This window comes from Oncorhynchus nerka, linkage group LG11 (genome assembly GCF_034236695.1).
Source record: "Oncorhynchus nerka isolate Pitt River linkage group LG11, Oner_Uvic_2.0, whole genome shotgun sequence".
NCBI lineage: Eukaryota > Metazoa > Chordata > Actinopteri > Salmoniformes > Salmonidae > Oncorhynchus > Oncorhynchus nerka.
In genome coordinates, this window is record NC_088406.1 from 45,837,517 (window position 1) to 45,853,451 (window position 15,935).

Sequence of the window (15,935 nt, forward strand, 5' to 3'; positions counted from 1 at the left end):
AATAAGGAAAAAATATATAACCTAAAAGGGTTCTTCGGCTGTCCCCATAGGAGAACCCTTTGAAGAACCATTTTTGGTTCCATGTAGAACCCTTTACACAGAGGATTCTACATGGAACCCAAAATAGTTTGACCTGGAACTAAAAGGGGTTCTACCTGGAACTAAAAAATGGGTTATCCTATGGAGACAACCGAAGAACCCTTTTGGAACGCTTTTTTCAGTCAAGTTTAATGTAGGTTTTATCTGATACAATTCAATACAAAATATAAAAGCACTGTTCAAAGAACACTGGATTATCTGAGAGAGCTGAGAGATATGCTGAAGAAAACTATTTTGTTAACTCATTTGTGAAAGTGCTCCGACTACAAACTGCTTACAATTGTTCAGAGATGTCAATTTGCTGATCAGTATGCAATTAACAGCTCCTAGAGGCCTGATTCATTGGAAATGTGGCAGGGGGAACTAGTGGACCAGTCCCCAGGGACAAGACATTAAGAGACACTTTTCTGATAAATGATGTTTGGCTCAAACTTCAAAGAACAAAGGCTCGCCATTTTGAATAGAAGTAACAAACAAACAATAGGAATCAAGAAAGGTGCTAGCATTTACAAAGGAGTTCCAGAACAATGGTCTCTTTTACTTTTAGACAAGCTAAGTCCAAAATTAATTTCTTATTTTGACAAAACCATACAGAAAAAAGGCAAACTTTCAACTGACAGTATTTTGGAACAAACATCTGTTATGTCAGTAAGCTGGCACCCCTTCAGTATACAGTGGCTGAACTTAGACTATGACAGCATTTCAGTCTATGTGTAACGTCTTTGTTCATGACCATGAGGGTGCTGTACTAGAATGATACTATTGTCAAACAGAGCTGGTCCCTCTCTATATTCATCTCTTTTCCAACTCAGTGAACACGTTGTCAAGAGGATGTTCACATTCCCTCTGTGCAAACCCCTCGAAAGGCTGGTTGGTAGAAGACTAACATAAATATGTCATGTTCAGGGCTACGGTGGTTAAAGCTAATCTCAGACCAGTGTTAAGGGAAACATTCTCTCAGAACCAGTGAATGAATGAAAGAATAAAATGTTATTTTCATGTCAAATCGCCAATTGGCAACCCATCCCTTATGGGATTAATTGACACATAAACAAGCATTACAATAATTCACTATGGTAATTCAATGATCATTCTTCTTCCGGTGTTCTCTACATTGCGTATCACATAAAGAGTAAAAAAATAAAATAATTTAAAAAAGAAAGAAAGAAAAATTAAGGCAAAAATCAATACATAATAGCAAATTACTTCCCCAGAGCAGTAAAATAATATACATACATACTGTACATACTCTGGGTGAATCTGGACTTGTGTGTCTCTCTGACCAGACATCAGTGTGCTTTAGCTCAGCCTTTTGAAGCAGCCCAACACATTTGCTCTTATCTGTTCTGTGTTATCATCCTATCCTCCTGTTTTCATTTCTGTCACACCTTAGCAGACATCACAGGGATGTTATGTTCCACGAAACATCAAACCTGAAGAGATGGAGTGAGACGTAACTGCATTTCATGGCGCATTGATTCCAGAAGATGGGACAAAGGCAATGCCTTTGGTTTGAAGGTATTATGCTATATGATGTAGACCACAATAATATGGCTCATTTTACCAATGGAGAGTCCTAAAGAAATGTTCCATGTAAGAATTATTCAACACTAGCAGACAGCAACCAGATTTTAATCAAACCTGCCATTGTTTGTTTAAAAACTGCTGTCTTCACACGCATACAAAATGAAAGCACCTACATGTATCTGTGAGGGAAATCTAGGCTTATCTGATAGTTTGAGTAGGTGTTTACAGTACACAAAACCATTCTCTCCTTTTATGTGAGACTGGTTAAAAAAAGTTGCTGCATAAAATGCAGGTTTGAATTAATTGAGCACCAACTAATTTTGCAAGCACAACCATGAGTAATGAACTGACAATGTTTTTTGTCTATAACTAGGTGCTGTTGTTCTGGTCAGAGCAGATTGTGGTAGGATTTAGAAAAAAAATAGTACCAGTTGTTTTGAGTGTCTGCAATGGATGACTGCACCCATGGTTTTTAATTAAAGTTATTTAAATGATCATATGTGCTTTTCCCATGATAGGAATAGGAGCTGAACAAATCTCTTAACGCTGAAATATGCATATTCAATGACACATTCTGAAATGTGCCAGCTAGGTCTGTGCCAGCCTTTCATCAAACCGTGAATTAAAGTTTGCGTGACGTCTCATGGATTCAAGCAATCCTCATCCAGGACTAAGCACAAGGGCTCCAAAGAACATCCTTTCAATATTCCATATCATTGTTTTTGTTGAGGCCCACCAGATCTTCACTCGCATATATTGGAATAAAGGAATAATTGTTACAGAAGGTTGAGAAATGTGCAGTGTTTATCCTTGTTTCAGGACCACATATTTGGAGTCAAATGCACTTTAAAATAGAAAGCTCCTCTGTGTGACTGGAAAGGGATAATTATAATAATAGTCACTGATAACAATATGAGAGGGATAGCAGGACAGAAGCTATTTAATTGTTTTGTTATTTGGTGGTTTATCACTGGCAAATACATTTGTATTTCAAATTGAGCATGGACAGTTGATTAAGAATGTGCAGATAAATATGGCTATACCCAAATAAAATGAGTGGTAAAATAAGTATGATGTGATTGTGTACTAAATGTATATTCCTTAGAGCAAGCCAAATCTTTAACTGTGGAAAGAGGCGAATCAGCCATCCTCCAAGACAGTTTGCTGACAAGAAAGAAAGACAAAACAGAGACTAAATTCATTCCTCTTGATTCAGTTGAGCGATAGTGTAGGCCTGTATACTGTATAGTTTTTTTTCTTCTTTTCACAACCAACCAAACAAAGATAAATATGACAATCCAGCTGCAAATGTACACATACCATGTGTTTGTTTGCCTGGTGAGGGTTTTCCGCAGCAAATAGGTTTTCATTGTTAAATTTTCTGTCACTCGCAAGACCGAAGCAATCAATGTTAGTTCAAACTTATTAGTAACCATTGCTGACAGCCTGTGTTGAAAAATAGTTGCCGCACAATAGTTGGGCCTAAACAATTTGTGAGCCTGACAGTGTACGTTTATCTTCAACTCACTGCTCAGAGGCAGTATCTGTGCTAGGGCTTTCCCCAGGGGACCACTTGGAGCCTGGGAGTGTTTATACACTAACGCAACTGACAAGACAGTAGTCTAAAGCCTCTGCCCCAACTTAACAACAATGCACCATTCCTGTAGCATTCACAACAGTAATTTGGTTACAAACTTTTGGTCACAATACTTTGATGTCTACATGAAGGGTACTTCTAGGTATATTTGGCAATTCACTTTGTTCGTTCTTTAGACATGTCATTTGCTGATAACTCGCAATCAGGGATGTACAGTTTAACTTGTCGTTCTATTTGCTTCATGTATCACACTGTGCAAACGAGCGACCAAAGGCTGAACGAGAGGTGATTGGCACATTTCCACTGACAGCATCACCGGGTGGATCTGCATGGGATAAGGCATCAAGGACTCAATGTACTGTATCTATTATATAACTGTATCTATTATATAACTGTATCTATTAAATATAACTGAGGGGCTGTAATATCCTGTCTCCTCATGTGTTCTCCACAGAATGTGCCTTTGTGTCATGTGATTTTGACTATTACAATCCCAACCCCAACTGGAATACAGGGAGACGTATGAAAAGTGCTCGTGGCAGAATAATCTCAGTGTTTATTCAATGATCGTGTCCTACAAGTAAATATATTTGACAAACAACAACACTGAAGGTCAAAGCATTCACCTGAGTACACACACACGCATGCACACACGCATGCACACACACACACACGAGCGCAGTGAGCATGATTAGTAAATAATTCATAACTGCCAACGTAATTGTGGAAATAATGGGATAAATCATCTATTTGAACAACAGGAAAACACCCAGCTGATTTCTCCAGATTAATTGATTTTAATGAGAGGAAATGGCTACCTTCTTCAGAAAAAGAGAGAAAGAGGGACAATAAAAGGACCCTAAGAATTTATATTCAAGAGCAGACCCTCAGAACACCAATTTAGAAACACTCTTCAGATTGAAAAAAAGACATCAGGATTACAAGGTGAAAGTCAAATGGAAAATGACAACTAATGCAGAAGAGAAATAAGGCTTTTATGTGCCCTGACTGCTGAGAATCTCCCCACCTCCTTTGAAAGACAATAACCTAAACCATGTCCCGGTTCATTCTCTAAACCTGCATTTAATATACATTCACAATGCCAGGGTCCATAAGCTGCAGACCCCCACACAGACATTGATTGATATGAGATTTTGTTGGGCACACACCAATTTAAATCTAGAAGGGTGGCACACAGGGGTTCAGAAACAGTATAAAACAGACAGTACAGCAAATATGACTTGAAATATGTCAGCTCAAGTGTCAAACCAACATAAGCGGATTCGACAAAGGCACTCGGATATATATCATGAACGGTTGCTGTCAGAAAACCATGTCATACAGTACATACAGTACTAGTTAAAAGTTTGGACACACCTACTCATTCAAGGGATTGTCTTTATTTTTTTACTATTTTCTACATTGTAGAATAATAGTGAAGACATCAAAACGTTCAAATAACACATATGGAATCAAGTAGTAACCAAAAAAGTGTTAAACAAATCAAAATATATTTTGAAAGTAACCACCTTTTGCCTGGAGGACAGCCTTGCACACTCTTGACATTCTCTCAACCATCTTCACCTGTAATGCTTTTCCAACAGTCTTGAAGGAGTTCCCACATATGCTGAGCACTTGTTGGCTGCTTTTCCTTCACTCTACAGTCCAACACATCACAATCCATCTCAACTGGGTTGATGTCGGGTGATTGCGGAGGCCAGATCATCTGATTCCATACTCCATCACTCTCCTTCTTGGTCAAATAGCCCTTACACAGCCTGAAAGTGTGTTGGGTCATTGTCCTTTTGAAAAACAAATGATAGTCCCACTAAGCGCAACCAGGTGGGATGACGTTTTGCTGCAGAATTCTGTGGAAGCCATGCTGGTTAAGTGTGCCTTGAATTCTAAATAAATCACTGAGTGTCACCAGCAAAGCACCCCCACGCCATCACTCCTCCTCAATGCTTCATGGTGGGAAAGGACAGATTTCCACCAGTCTAATGTCCATTGCTCGTGTTTCTTAGCCCAAGCAAGTCTCTTCGTATCATTGGTGTCCTTTAGTAGTGGTTTCTTTGCAGCAATTAGACCATGAAGGCCTGATTCATGCAGTCTCCTCTGAACAGTTGATGTTGAGATGTGTCTGTTACTTGAACTCTGAAACATTTATTTGGGCTGCAATCTGAGGTCCAGTTAACTTTAATGAACTTATTCTCTGCAGCAGAGATAACTCTGGGTCTCCCTTTCCTGTGGTGGTCCTCATGAGAGCCAGTTTCATCGTATCGCTTGATGGTTTTTGCAACTGCACTTGAAGAATCTTTCAAACTTCTGGAAATTTTCCAGATTAACTGACCTTCGTTTCTTAAAGTAATGATGGACTGTCATTTATCTTTGCTTAATTGAGATGTTCTTGCCATAATATGGATTTGGTAATTTAACAAATAGGGCTATATTCTATATACCACCCCTACCTTGTCACAAAACAACTGATTGGCTGAAATGCATTAAGAAGGAAAGAAATTCCTGTTAGCCCTTGTGTAGTCCTAACATTCTGTACACTCCCCTTGTCCTAAGGGTAAGAAATGACCCGCCTTCACTAAACCCCTAAAATAAAGCAGCTCCATTGAATCTATTTTGCTTGAAGAAACAACCTGTCATTCATCACAAACTTTGTGAATGTCTTGGTTGTCCCTCTTCACAATGCAGAAAGACTGCATTTAATGAGTGGACACTATTTTTTTATTAAAACATACCAGTCATAATTGTTTTCTTTACTAAAGTAGAGGTTTATTATTATTATTGCTAAAGGTACTGCATAGCTGTAAAAATATTTTTTTTTAGCAAGAGATTGCACTTGTAAAGCATAAGAAAGTAGCAGAAATGTGCAGAAAGCAGTTTTGAATGCATTTTATTGAAGGGAAACAACAGTCTTGAACTTTTTTGGCAACATAGTGATATATTCTTATTATATACTGTACAATGAGGAATTCAACTACAAAATACTAGTCTTCTCCCATTCTTTTAAACGTTGTCCCCACCCACAAGGTGTATAAACAACAACAATAAATAAGAATAAAATAAGATAGCTACAAAACAAAAACCTGAAGACCATAAATCAATCAACTCTAATTAGCACATTTAGGACTGTACGCAAGTGTGTGTGGATGGACTTTGCAGATATATTTCTCACATGTGCAGCACATAGTATTTGTTTTACAGTCCTTCTTTGGGGGACAGAATTGGCATCTCCTCCTCTTGCCACCCCCAGCTGCAGCCACAGGTGGATCAGGACAAGATTCAGCCCCCTGAACAGCTTTGACAAGCGCAGCAGAGGCTCCTGTGCGGGGGAGGCGCTCCCTTCTTTGAATGTACGGGGTTACAAGTGCCTTTCCCAGCTGCTCCAGGGATACATTCCTCTTGTTCTGCTTATCGGGCATCCAGGTAGGGTTGATTTAGTTCCATATCATGAAGGCATTGCATGAGTACACATCAGTGATGTTATGGAAGATGACCATGGGCCAGCAGGCAGTCATCAAAAGTTCCAATCACCTTGTCCAGGTTGTCCACTCCTCCTTTGTTGTGGTTTAAGTCCAGGATGATTTCTTTTTCAATGGCTGGTGTGATGAACATGTAGAATGTTGAGGATATGTCCTGGGCATGGGCATCTGCATGTCTTGTGGGCCCTGGGGTCATCCTTACGACATTTTGTGTTGCCATCCTGCCGTGGTTGTTAAAAAATGTCTATCTTTCAACTTGGGGGATTTCTTCTTCTACCTCTTCCCCATCTTCTTCTTCAGATATCTCCTCTTCTGAATCATTGTTCTCTTGTTCCTCCTGGACATCTGAAAGAATCAGATCTACAACCTGTTGGGCACTGAAACATGCACTCATGGCTTCAGCAAAGAAAACTGTGACTATCATTTAATGACTGCATTCCCCATTAGTAAACAATGCTTTCAAGAAATGTTTATTTTGTCTGTGAACTTGAGTCGTGTGGGGTCGTGGAGAGGAGATGTTTCTCACGTACAAGAAATTTTTAGTATTGTCTGAGTTCAATCAATAGCACACAATCTCAATTTCTCATTGTGTGTGTGTGTGTGTGTGTGTGTGTGTGTGTGTGTGTGTGTGTGTGTCTTAGTGGTTTTTGTAGTGAGTAAATTATTTTATAACTGCCGGATCAAAAATGACCATAAGACAATCTTTGTACCCTGCTCGTGTACAGCTTTCATGGAAATATGAACAAATGCAATTTTGAACTCTTTCTAATGTTGGGGTCACTCCAGGAAAAGTCATGAAATTTCAAGTTGAAAAAATATAATTTAGGGGGTTTTCTCTGCTGTTAAACATAGTGGCGGGTCATTTTTGATGCTGAAGACAACACAAGGATTAATTGAAATGCATTCCAGGTGACTATCTCATGAAGCTGGTTGAGAGAATGTCAAGATTGTGCAGAGCTGTCATCAAGGCAAAGGGTGGCTACTTTGAAGAATCTCAAATATAAAATATATTTTGATTTGTTTAACACTTTTTTGGTTACTACTTGATTCCATATGTGTTATTTCATAGTTTTGATGTCTTCACTATTATTCTACGATGTAGAAAACAGTAAAAAGTAAAGAAAAACCCTTGAATGAGTAGGTGTGTCCAAACGTTTGACTGGTACTGTATGTTTGACATGGTTTTCTGACAGCAACCGTTCATGATATATAGCCGAGTGCCTTTGTCGAATCCGCTTATGTTGGTTTATCACTTGAGCTGACATATTTCAAGTCATATTTGATGTAATGTCTGTTTTATACTGTTTGTGAACCCGTGTGTGCCACCCTTCTAGATTTAAATTGGTGTGTGCCCGACAAAATCCCATATCAATCAGTGTCTGTGTGGGGGTCTGCAGCTTAGGGACCCTGACATTGTGGATGTATATTAAATGCAGGTTTAGAGAATGAACCGGGACATGGTTTAGGTTATCATTGTCCTTCAAAAGCAGAGGGGAGATTCTCAGCAGTCAGGGCACATAAAAGCTTTATTCCTCTTCTGCATTAGTTGTCATTTTCCATTTGGCTTTCACCTTGTAAGCCTGACATCTTTTTTTCAGTCTGAAGAGTGTTTCTAAATTGGTGTTCTGAGGACCTGCTCTTGAATATAAATTGGTGTGTCCAAACTTTTGACTGGTACTGCAGATTAAAAGCATCATTTTGCAAAACAGATGGTAAGTGTGCCATTATATTCAAAACTCTAAAAAGAACAAGACAAAAGAAGAAGAAAAAATCATTTTGCTCCACATCTTGATAGACCCCACCCCTTTGACAGAACAAACCTCTCACTAAGCCTCACTTTTTAATACTGGGTTAATGAGTGATTTGTATGTGTAAATGTCCCATTATACTATTACCCTGACAACACGTCAGGATCAGAGTATAATCACAAGGTTAGTTTAAGACCTCATTACACTAGGCTTGGGGCTGTACAATGACTGTCATACAGCTGGTAATCCTGGCTTATTTACAGTTGCCAGGGAGATACAGTTGAAGTCGGAAGTTTACACACACACTTAGGTTGGAGTCATTAAAACTCGTTTCTCAACCGCTCCACACATTTCTTGTTGACAAACTATAGTTTTGGCAAGTCGGTTAGGACATCTACTTGGTGCATGATGCAAGTAATTTTTCCAACAATTGTTTATTTCACTTATAATTCATTGTATCACAATTCTAGTGGGTCAGATGTTTACATACACTAAGTTGACTCTGCATTTAAACAGCTTTGAAAAAAAAAATCTGCCAAGTCCTCAGAAAACAAATTGTAGACCTCCACAAGTCTGGTTCATTCTTGGGAGAAATTTCCAAATGCCTGAAGGAACCACATTCATCTGTACAAACAATAATCCAATTGTGGCAAGGTTACACCACTCCAGTCGACGCTTGGCATTGCACCTGGTGATCTTAGGCTTGTGTGCGGCTGCTCAGCCATGGAAACCCATTTGATGAAGCTCCCGACAAACAGTTATTGTGCAACTTTGCTTCCAGAGGCAGTTTGAAACTCGGTAGGGAGTGTTGCAACCGAGGACAGAAGTCTATTTTACGCGGAATGCAAGTCAGCATTCGACCGTCCCGTTCTGTGAGCTTGTGTGGCTTACCACTTGGCGGGTGAGCGGTTATTGCTCCTGGACGTTTCCACTTCACAATAACAGCACTTACAGTTGACCGGAGCAGCTCCAGCAGGGCAGAAATTTGACTGACTTGTTGAAAAGGTGGCATCCTATGTCACTGAGCTCTTCAGTAAAGCCATTCTATTGCCAATGTTCTATGGAGATTGCATAGCTGTGTGCTCAATTGTATACACCTGTCAACAAAGGGGGTGGCTGAAATAGCTGAATCCACTCATTTGAAATGGTGTCCACATACTTTTGTAATATAGTGTATGTAATCCAACAGAGCCCTGGGGTAGCCATATTATTATAGTGATATGGAATAAAGCTGGAGCATACACCAAAATGAGACAAGTTATTAATGAAGCAGTCTGAAAAAGCCTTTTGTGTGTACTGCCTTTTGTGTGTATCTAGAGCAGGGGTCCCTAACAAGCAACCAATTATCAACTGAATATAATAGTAAAAATTAATAACAAAGACTTCTTAAACTTATCGCATTGAAAACTAAAATGTAGAAAGTACATAACCCAAATAACCTACAACCCCTGCCGTAATTCACCCGATCCCATGGTAACAGCAAAGACAACAAGTCGTCATAGCAATAATCTGTGCCAGGTGCAGAAACAACAAAGATTCTCCCCACTCTCCCTGTGACAGAAATTGTTAAAAGGTGTCCTTTCTTTCCCCATGAATAAATGTTTCACCAAACTGTCAGACATTTCTTCGCACAGAAATGTGTATTTCTGTTTCAGAAATCCACTCTATAATTCTGAAACCTATATTCATGAAGTCAAGAATGAACAGTGTGGAGCTGAATGTGTGTCATTTCAGTGACACTTGTGTTTTTTGGTCTACTCAGTTGCATCACATGAAAGACACCAGTAGAGACGGAGATAGTGTGCCAACTACCGGCACCTACTACCGTATAAGTGGAAAAGGAGGAAATTGGTGCATGCGATATGGATGAATGACTAATAACCCTGATTCTAATGATCACCCTATTTGAGTGATCACACATTTTACCAAACTATTACATTTTTGATTTTTTTATCTACCCAGGCTTCAGCTGTGGCCCAACAGAGACTGGCGGTGAGCCACCATTTGACATCCACCCATGTTTACATACCAACGTAAAATCCTTCACTAGTACTTTATTTATACAATACAGTCTGTTCTTGAAACATAATACAGCCTACTGTAATTTACATTAGTGGACATGGTTAAATGGCTTGCTAATTACATGGGTATTATGACTCATATCTCGAATGTTCTATTAGATATAGACAATGTTGCTTTCCATTAGAGAATACAACCACTACCATTGTGACTGTGGCTTGAAGGTCGCGGAGCTACAGCAGCAAAGCCTAAACAACAACAGTGTTCCAGCCGTGCTCAACCTGTTATGATTCAGTCTCCTCATGTCCAATTATGTTTGGCAAATCTACCAGCAGCCCACATAAACCAGTAGTCTAGAGCATGGGTCCCCAACTGGTGACACGCGGGCCAAGGTTTTATTTGACACCCCAAGTTTTCTGAGCAATATTCACTGTAGGACATAAAAGACTGAAAAAAACAGGAAATCTATCCCCAAGTATTGCCACGCATAATAGAGAGACACAAGTGATCATAACCAAATGTAAGTAAGGTTTGAAATTATGTTTTAGTCAAATATTATATCTGTTTGGGATTCTTGCGATCAATTTGCAGTCTACAAATTGTATGTAATTATGTTCCGGCACCCCGACCAGCGTCCAGGGGCTGAATCTAGTTGATGATCCCAGAGCTAGAGGGTAGTGTTTAAAAATATCTTTATTAGATCATGCATCCTCATTCTGTCACGTTCTGACCTTAGTTCTTTTATTTACGTCTTTGTTTTAGTATGGACAGGGCGTGAGTTGGGTGGGTTGTCTATGTTCCGTTTTCTATGTTGTGCTTGCTTTTGGCCTGGTATGGTTCTCAGAGGCAGGTGTCGTTAGTTGTCTCTGATTGAGAATCGTACTTAAGTAGCCTTTTCCCACTTGTGTTTCGTGGGTGTTTATTTTCTGTTCTGTGTTTTATTTCACCGTTCAGGACTGTTCGCATGTCGTTTTATTGTTTTTTGTTTCAGTGTTCACTATTCGTAGATGAACACTTACCACGCTGCGCTTTGGTCCTCTCCTTCATACGACGACTGTTACACATTCAAATCAATGAGACTTATTCTTTGATTTTAGAGAATAAATGTTGCATGGGTTAAAGCTGGAACCTATGATATTGCAACAACAAATATGTTACTTCAAACAAGGAACACTATTTTTGTCCCTTAGACATCATTGCACACGTGATAGAGCAGCAGAGTATGCACTATTTACCCCACGATGCAGGATGCTCCTAAGCCGTTAAATGTTTTTTAATAACAAATGCATTTGGGGCGACCAGTGGCGCTGTTTCACCTTATGTGGATTTAAGCTTTAACATCCCCAATTACGCCTGCTTTTGAAGAGTTCCTCAGTCAGCCAATAAAACGACAAACGAACAGTCCATATCACTTTTTCTTTCAGTTATTTTTGAGTTTTGTTTTCAGCCCGGAGTGAAGAGTAGAAACAGATTGAGCTCCCTTTATATAGGAGGTAGAGAGAATGTTTCTCCAACACTGTAGATTAGATTGTGTTCATCCTAGTGGGGATCCAACTAGAACCATGTTCTCACCACACCTGGGGCCCTAAGTTTGTGTCCTCAGAAAGAACATCCTTTAGTCAGAACTCAAATCACCCTCCTTCAATTTAACCAAATATAACTGTCATGCCTGCTCCCGCTCGGCCCAGCATTACACACTCCTGCCACCATCATTACACATACCTCCCCCCTTCTGAAATCACCTCTGCCATTACCTCTCCTATATTTGTCTCCAGCTCTGTTCCCCACTGCTGCATTGTTTGTCGTCTGTCCTTATGTTACCGGGTGCTGACGCTGTTGCTTGTTTTTTCCATGTCTGTTCCAATGAAACGTTGACTCCCCGTATCTGCTTCTCATCGCCAGCATCGGTTCTTACACTAACGGAATGTGAAATGATGATCACAACATCCCATCCCCTAAACAAATGTATGATGCATCAACACAGTGCTCAAGTAGGCTCTTTCACAAAGCAGTCAGACTCTGGTCATGTGGGTGCGACTTCCTCCCTGTTACACTATTTCTTGTCTATTTCAGCCATAATCTGAAACACCTACCGACTGAGAAATAGAAGAATATGCAGTGAGAAATCATGTGTTTTATGGACACAATGTCCACCCCTCATGGTCATGATATTTTTCATTGACAAATTCATGGTAGCTTCCACAAAGGGTGATTTCTATGGTAATTTGCAGTTGGGTAGTTATGATTGTGTTTGTTGCATTCACAGTACAGAGAATGCATAGGGATGCCAGATAGTTTGGAAAAAACATTACTATCAGTTCTTTGCAAGCACCATTATGTGGGCCATTGACTTCACCCAATGTAGGTCGACCGGACACTCCCAGTGGTTTCATTTTCACAAGCTAATGCTAATCAGCCAAGAGAAAGAGAGGCCTTGGAAACTCACCAATGTTAGGATTGACTATTTCTAAACAGCTCCCTGTAGGACTATAAGAGATACCGTGTTTACAACACTTGAGAAATACAAATGGGACTTGTTTCATAATGGCTAAGCACCATACAACTAAACCAGAAATCAGCTCTGGAAGTAGAAGGAAAAAAACAAGAGAAAACTTGCTCGAAGTACACAATATAAACGCAACATGTAAAGTGTTGGTCCCATGTCTCATGAGCTGAAATAAAAGATTCCAAAAATGTTCCATATGCACAAAAAGCTTACTTCTCTCGAATTTTGTGCACAAATTTGTTTACATCCCTGTCCCTGTTTCTCCTCTGCCATGATAATCCATTGACCTGACAGGCGTGGCATATCAAGAAGCTGATTAAACAGCATGATCATCACACATGGTGCAGCTTGTGGACAATAAAAGGCTACTCTAAAATGTGCAGTTTGTCACACAACCCAATGTCACAGAAGTCTCAATTTGAGGGAGTGTGCAACTGTCATGCTGACTGCAGGAATGTCCACCAGTGCTGTTGCCAGACGCCCCTACATTTTTTCAAAGCTACCTGTGACAGATGCATATCTGTATTTACATTTAAGTCATTTAGCAGACGCTCTTATCCAGAGCGACTTACAAATTGGTGCTTTCACCTTATGACATCCAGTGGAACAGCCACTTTACAATAGTGCATCTAAATCTTTTAAGGGGGGGTGAGAAGGATTACTTTATCCTATCCTAGGTATTCCTTAAAGAGGTGGGGTTTCAGGTGTCTCCGGAAGGTGGTGATTGACTCCGCTGTCCTGGCGTCGTGAGGGAGTTTGTTCCACCATTGGGGGGCCAGAGCAGCGAACAGTTTTGACTGGGCTGAGCGGGAACTGTACTTCCTCAGTGGTAGGGAGGCGAGCAGGCCAGAGGTGGATGAACGCAGTGCCCTTGTTTGGGTGTAGGGCCTGATCAGAGCCTGGAGTTACTGAGGTGCCGTTCCCCTCACAGCTCCGTAGGCAAGCACCATGGTCTTGTAGCGGATGCGAGCTTCAACTGGAAGCCAGTGGAGAGAGCGGAGGAGCGGGGTGACGTGAGAGAACTTGGGAAGGTTGAACACCAGACGGGCTGCGGCGTTCTGGATGAGTTGTAGGGGTTTAATGGCACAGGCAGGGAGCCCAGCCAACAGCGAGTTGCAGTAATCCAGACGGGAGATGACAAGTGCCTGGATTAGGACCTGCGCCGCTTCCTGTGTGAGGCAGGGTCGTACTCTGCGGATGTTGTAGAGCATGAACCTACAGGAACGGGCCACCGCCTTGATGTTAGTTGAGAACGACAGGGTGTTGTCCAGGATCACGCCAAGGTTCTTAGCGCTCTGGGAGGAGGACACGATGGAGTTGTCAACCGTGATGGCGAGATCATGGAACGGGCAGTCCTTCCCGGGAGGAAGAGCAGCTCCGTCTTGCCGAGGTTCAGCTTGAGGTGGTGATCCGTCATCCACACTGATATGTCTGCCAGACATGCAGAGATGCGATTCGCCACCTGGTCATCAGAGGGGGGAAAGGAGAAGATTAATTGTGTGTCGTCTGCATAGCAATGATAGGAGAGACCATGTGAGGTTATGACAGAGCCAAGTGACTTGGTGTATAGCGAGAATAGGAGAGGGCCTAGAACAGAGCCCTGGGGGACACCAGTGGTGAGAGCGCGTGGTGAGGAGACAGATTCTCGCCACGCCACCTGGTAGGAGCGACCTGTCAGGTAGGACGCAATCCAAGCATGGGCCGCGCCGGAGATGCCCAACTCGGAGAGGGTGGAGAGGAGGATCTGATGGTTCACAGTATCGAAGGCAGCCGATAGGTCTAGAAGGATGAGAGCAGAGGAGAGAGAGTTAGCTTTAGCAGTGTGGAGAGCCTCCGTGATACAGAGAAGAGCAGTCTCAGTTGAATGACTAGTCTTGAAACCTGACTGATTTGGATCAAGAAGGTCATTCTGAGAGAGATAGCGGGAGAGCTGGCCAAGGACGGCACGTTCAAGAGTTTTGGAGAGAAAAGAAAGAAGGGATACTGGTCTGTAGTTGTTGACATCGGAGGGATCGAGTGTAGGTTTTTCAGAAGGGGTGCAACTCTCGCTCTCTTGAAGACGGGAGGGACGTAGCCAGCGGTCAGGGATGAGTTGATGAGCGAGGTGAGGTAAGGGAGAAGGTCACCGGAAATGGTCTGGAGAAGAGAGGAGGGGATAGGGTCAAGCGGGCAGGTTGTTGGGCGGCTGGCCGTCACAAGACGCGAGATGTCATCTGGAGAGAGAGGGAGAAAGAGGTCAGAGCACAGGGTAGGGCAGTGTGAGCAGAACCAGCGGTGTCGTTTGACTTAGCAAACGAGGATCGGATGTCGTCGACCTTCTTTTCAAAATGGTTGACGAAGTCATCTGCAGAGAGGGAGGAGGGGGAGGAGGATTCAGGAGGGAGGAGAAGGTGGCAAAGAGCTTCCTAGGGTTAGAGGCAGATGCTTGGAATTTAGAGTGGTAGAAAGTGGCTTTAGCAGCAGAGACAGAGGAGGAAAATGTAGAGAGGAGGGAGTGAAAGGATGCCAGGTCCGCAGGGAGGCGAGTTTTCCTCCATTTCCGCTCGGCTGCCCGGAGCCCTGTTCTGTGAGCTCGCAATGAGTCGTCGAGCCACGGAGCGGGAGGGGAGGACCGAGCCAGGCCTGGAGGATAGGGGACATAGAGAGTCAAAGGATGCAGAAAGGGAGGAGAGGAGTGTTGAGGAGGCAGAATCAGGAGATAGGTTGGAGAAGGTTTGAGCAGAGGGAAGAGATGATAGGATGGAAGAGGAGAGAGTAGCGGGGAGAGAGAGCGAAGGTTGGGACGGCGCGATACCATCCAGTAGGGGCAGTGTGGGAAGTGTTGGATGAGAGCGAGAGGGAAAAGGATACAAGGTAGTGGTCGGAGACTTGGAGGGGAGTTGCAATGAGGTTAGTGGAAGAACAGCATCTAGTAAAGATGAGGTCGAGCGTATTGCCTGCCTTGT